The following is a 6,334-nucleotide window of genomic DNA, read 5'->3' as shown; positions in this document are numbered from 1 at the left end:
CATTACATACACTGTACTTCTGTTAATATGACCTGAACTCTCATTAACAATTTTTGCCAGGGCAGGGGGGATTATCCCATTTTTGACTCAAACTGTGCCATCTTCTGAAATCATAACTTTTTTTGAGTCACTGCTTCACCACATCTCCCTTATTCTACACTGTGAAGAGGAGGATTATTTTTTACCTGAATGTTTACTCCTCGTACTTTCTGTCTTATTAGATTCAGTCCACTATTCCTGCATGTCAAGTTCTTTGTCCATTTCTGACTGTCATCCAGAGTGTTTGTTCTCCCTCCCAGCTTTGTGTCACTCCTAAGAGGAATCATTCAATGGAGGAATCAAGGTGCTCACTGGATTAAGGTCAAGGACACAATGCTAGGACTCACCATTGGAGATGTCTCTCCCCGTTGACGTCGGTCTATTTGGTGTTTGACAGTTCAAAGATGTGATGGTTAATCATATGTACCAACTTGACTGAGCTAAGGAATGCCCAGATAACAGGTAAAACATAATTTCTGGGTATTTCTGTGGGAATATTTCTAGAAGAGATTAGCATTTGAATCAGTAGACTGAATAAAGATCACCTTCACCCAGATGGATGGACATCATTCAGTCCATTGATGATTGAATCCATCGTTCAATCCATAGAGCAAAAACCAAGGAGGGAGGGCTAATTTGCTCTCTCTGCTTGGGCTGAGACTTCCATCTTCTCCTGCCTTGAGGCACCATCCTCCTACTTCAGACTGGGACTTACACCATCTGCACCCAGATTCTTAGACCTTTGAACTCAGCTGAATTATGCCACCAGAGTTCTCCACAACCATATGAGCTAATTCCATAGATATAGATAGATAGATAGATAGATAGATAGATAGATAGATAGATAGATAGATATCCTATTGGTTCTGTTTCCTGATTCTGACTCACATAAAAGAACACCAAACTATTAGTAAGACCTGAGAGTGTTTGATATACAGGAAACACTAAGTAAATATTAACTCCAATTATTATTACTGCCATTATTCATTGTCCTCTAATCTACACTTATCCATCTTGTCCAAAGAGGTTTTATGTGTTGCATTTTCACGTGTCCAGCTGACCTCCCAGATTCTAGCAGCGAGCTCACTTCCTCTGTTTGTCAGAGAAGAAAAGACTGGAATTGACCAGATATAACTTCCAGGTGAACACAAGCTGAGCCCTGCGATCATCCTTCCCTCTTTCACGTGTTCACAAACTGACTCCGTGTATAATCTAGTCCGGAATCTTTGGAAATCAACAAGAAACTCACCACCTAGAGGTTCACAGAAGCCACACTCCTTCTCTGTTGAAATTTAGGATGGCTTTTATTTCCCTACAGGCTTCTACCACTCTTCAGTTTTTTCCATGAATTCTCCCAAAGTCCATTACCAGTGTTCAAGTCTTCTCAGGACCTGCTGAGACCATGAGACGTGGGATCGTGGAGAGAACTGGAAATCTCTCTTCCAGTTTCTTCTCCTATTTTGAAGTTTGTGCCTCCCTCTTCCTCTTGTCAACATCCCTTCCATGCTTTTCAGGCTTAAATTCTCTCTCCAACTCCCCACCTCGGTACCACAAAACCAGTTTATCTCTTCACAGATGACTACCTCTTCTAAAAATGACTTAGAATTTTTTTAGATGGTCGTCGAAAGATCACCTTCTGAAAGATGACCGTTAATGCTTTTCTCAATGTATTTTAACCCTCCGGTCCCAGTGAGTTTCTCTTCGGTGCCACGGTCTTCTTGTTTCCCTGCAACCTCTTCTTTTTTGTTCTTGATCCTGAATCCTTCTTTCCATCATTCTGGGTGTCTCCTCTGTGCTGGAGCTCATCAGAGCTCCCTGGCTAACCGCACTGGTTTCTCTGGTTACTCCTCCATGATCTCCATTGCTGGAAAAATTTGCACAGGCCGAACTGCGCTCTCGAGAGATTTTTCCAGCCATTGTTGCCCTGCATTTTGAAGCCTTCTCCCACAGATTCAAGCTGACTTCTTTCTCTCAATTGTTTGAAATCACCTTCCCAACATCTGATTGGGCCTGATTTTAACTCCTCATTCTGTCACCTCTCCCAAGGTTCCCATCACTTCCACTCAGCCAGACGATGCCTTTTTGTTGGTGAGAATCTGGCTGAGCAAGTCAGTGACCCAGATCACTTCCTCCACCCCACGGAAGATTAAATTTTCAGATGGGAGAGACACAAAATCATCAAACACTTTGTTTTTAATTCAAAGAGACTTTCAGCATGCATCTGGACAGCCAGCGTCCCTGTCACTGCAGTGATTTATCTCGCTGGGACAGTTTCATCTGCACCTGAAATGCATTTTCCATTTACCGCATTTGCATTTGCTGGGTGGCCGTTAGTGTACAGCATGTAGAGGCTACAAATACATTAAGGTCATCCTTCTATGCAAAAACATGGACAGATCCAGGTCAGGTCTGCACTAGCAAAGCCAAGTTTGCAGCAGTGAAAGGGAACGAGATAATTTAACTGGAAAGATAACAGAGAATGGGGGCAAAGCCTTCATTTGTTTTAATTTTCTTCTCAGTTTTCTCAATATGCTTGGCCCACGGTGAGTTCATTTTGCTTCCGAAGGGTATGGTTGCAAGCTTCATCAGTTTAGTCATCTGTAAAATGGGAATGGTAGGGTCTTGGCTCTCTATTTCATAGAAATATTTTCTGGCTCAAGGGAGATGAAGTAGTGAGAGGATTTGGGGGGAGAACTACAAAGTGCTCAATAACTATGATGCATTTTTTAGAAAGCTTCCCCCAAGCGTTAGGATGGGTTTCCCAAAAACTCTCTGTGGTCAGAGAATTTGTGATCAAAGGACTTATTGCCTCGTGAGAAGAGCAAGGTTAAGGAAAGGAAGAACATTTAAACCCACTGAAGGTCTTATGTATATTTTATATATGTTTAATTGAAGCATAGTATTTACAGTGTTGTCTCAGTTTCAGGTACAGCAAAGTGATTCAGTGATACATGTGTGTTCTTTTCCAGATTCTTTCCCATTATAGTTTCCACCAGATATTGAATATGGCTCCCTGTGCTACACAGTAGGTGCTTGCTGTCGATCTTTCTAAGTCCTCGTCACACTCTACAATTCCAGCTGGAAGAACAAATGGGGCACCAATTATGAGAGGCTGCGTGAAGGAGTCATGCCAGAGTCCACATCCCATAACTGTGCAGGGATCATTCTGAGTGTGTTCCCAGGATCAGGGAGCGTAAGGAACATCCACTCAAAGGACTGGGCACACTTGCTCCCTGAAGAAGTAACAGTCCAGGCTCCCGCTGCCCACTTTCTTTCTCTGGGAGCTACTGTCTCCGTGTTTCAGACAACATCAGTCTGTAAGGACATCCATGAGGCTCCAGGCATCGGGCTGCTGGATCACCTTACAACTAGGATGTTAACCGAGAAAAAAGAAAAAGTGCTACCTAAAGACACCGCTCGACTCCAGGTCTGAAACTCACTTCTAAATAAAGACATTAACTCACAAAGACAGGGGTAAGGATGCTGGCCTTGTGGGAGCTGACTTGCTGGAAATCAGAGAAATCAACACATGCACACCCGTATTCACACATTCACATTTAAGTATTTAGAATCCAGATTTTTTTAAAGGCCAGGAATATTGAAAATATCAAATAAAACCCACCATAACTGTAACTGCAAATAAAGTTATCATCTTGCTAGCAAATGTGGGCTATAAAAATTCCAAGATTTTGTGGTCTGGTTGAGGGCAAGGCTATTTCCAGAGCTTCACACAGAGATGCAGACACCCATTCAAACCCGTACTCGTAAAACACACACACGGGCAGCTACAAATTCGCATATACAAGAACACAATCCAAATGTGTGCACTTACAATCACCCTCCCTGGAGCTCACACTTTCCTGCACAATGACAGACTCATCACATAGTTTCACAAACACACTCATAAGGGAACCCAGGTACCACCATGGGAAAAATACATGAATGCATACTTAGAGGTAAATACCAAAAACTCTATTGAAAACATCAATGCAAAGGCCCTTATATACAAACAAACCCACACACACAGAGACAGCATCACGTGGATGAAGACATACGCAAGATGCAAACAATCGTATTCACTAGCACACCGCTGGGTGAACACAGACCCCGGAGACAGTGGCACACACGGGCTCACAAGGCTCATGCAAACACCAATGCATATACACACATGTGCCCACCCACCTAGGCGCTCCACAAGATCATGGGTGGTCCCCCATCCCTACCTGCCTCTCCAACTTAATTGACTGCCACTCTTCCCTCTGCTTCGGTTAGCTCTCCTTCCATTCCGAGAACACCCCAACTTCTCTCCTGTTCCAACACTTTAGCAAGGTCTATTCCCCCAGCTGACCCTCTCTCATCCTTCAGACCTCAGGTTCAATACCCCCTCCCCAGTGGGGGCCTTCCTCCTCCACTGCATGATGTAGATAAATCACTTAATTACCCTCATCGTATACTTTGTTTGGGTCCTAATAGCACTGAGAGTGATTTTGAAATTGTACATTTTTGTGTGATTGTTATATGTTTCTCCCACTAGACAGCAAGAACCACATCAATTTCACTCGTTATTTATATCCTGAGTCTAGAACAGTGCCAGGCAAAGAGTGGACACTCAATAAATAGCTGTTGACTATAGCTTCCTGGGAAGGAAGCCAGTTAATGATACATTTTTAAGCTGGTTACCTTGGGGAAATTCTGGGAACCAGTACAAACTAACCCACCCTTGGAATAAATGGTCTGGGGCATTTAGACATCAATACCTGGCAGTCATTGATTGGGGTCTGTTTCTGGGACATCCATCTGGTCTGCTGTTCAAGCAGGCAGAGCAAATTTTCAGGGTTCTGCGGGGGAGAATCCTGTAGGCACAGAGATGCAGATTTTAGCAGTCCAAAGCAGGTGAGAGCACACTTAAGAGACTGAAGCTGGGGCAGGGCACCAGTGTTTCTCCTACCAGCCTCCAATGTAGATTATCTTAATTCATGAGAACCAACGGAGAGTAGGTCTATGGGAAAGGGAACCGTTTTAGTGACTATGGATGGATATGAAAACAAGGGAAACAATTCTTTAGCTGACAACACTGCCCAAAATAACAAACCTGGAAGCACTGGGGTGCCAGAGATCATGACAGTGACCAGGACAAGTGGATAAAGCCACCCCGGCTGGTCTTCAGCTAGAGATGCCTCATGGCGAGTCAGTCTCAAGAGAGGAGAGATGAGTGCTGCTAAGATGATGACACTGCACACTTGGAAAGTCCCAGGTCCTTTTGAATAGAAGACTCTCCAGCTGCAAGATGGGAAATCCTGTGGTTAGAACAGCGTTCTGCAAACAGCTCTAAGCCTTTGAAATACATGTGCAAAGCAAGAGGCATTTGGGGATGGAAAATGAAACAGACTCAGCTGGTCTTTTTGAGACACATGATGTACTGTGTAGTAAACCTCAAGACAGGGAAGCAGGCAGCTGTATCTGCTGCCTCTTTGTTCCCCATCCATTTTCATTGCATCCCTTGCCCCCAGTACTGCCAAGTATAAAGTCAGTTTTTCTAACACAAGTAGGAATCAGGTCACAGTCATTTTACTATGGTGGCCAGTCATCGCCAGTGACAGAGACTATGTCACCTGCACAGATGTCCCTGGGTTTACAAGCTGAACAATTCAAAATGCCAAACTCTAATGAGATCATGTGTAGCGAGGGGTGTTCCCTTAAGAAAGGCTTCTCTGCCCATGTTGACTCACCATGTATAAGGAAAAGGCATTGCCGTACAATAGTTAAACTCCCTTTTAAAAACACATATAATTAACTCATGGACTCCAGTTGTGGGGGAAGAAGAGACTCTCTGGAGAACCTGCTGTGAGCAGTGAAATTGAGGCTTCATGGCTGGATGTCTCTGAACTATGACTCAGTTTCCACCACTCCACCACCAACAACAGCATCTTGCTATCCCTGTGAAGGGCTCACCCTCGGGGCTCTAGATCAGTGTGGTACCAAGTGTGGTACCTGGCTCCGCGGCATTAGCATCAGTATCCCCTGGGAACTTGTACAAATGCAAAATTGGAGGGGGGCACCCCAGGCCAATGATCTTATTTCAGGCTGCTGTAACAGGATATCATCTTAGACTGGGTGGCTTACACACGCAACAGACATTTATTTCTCACAATTCCGGAGATTTGGAAGTCCAAGATCAAGGCATCAGCAGATCTTCTGTCTGCTGAGGGCTCTCTTCTTGGTTTGCAAATGGCTGCTTTCCCTTTGTGTTTTCACATAGTGGAGAACAGAGAGAGAGGGAAAGAAAGCTCTCATA

Source organism: Vicugna pacos, chromosome 19 (genome assembly GCF_048564905.1).
Source record: "Vicugna pacos chromosome 19, VicPac4, whole genome shotgun sequence".
Taxonomy (NCBI): domain Eukaryota; kingdom Metazoa; phylum Chordata; class Mammalia; order Artiodactyla; family Camelidae; genus Vicugna; species Vicugna pacos.
Note: the sequence above shows the minus strand (reverse complement) of the source record.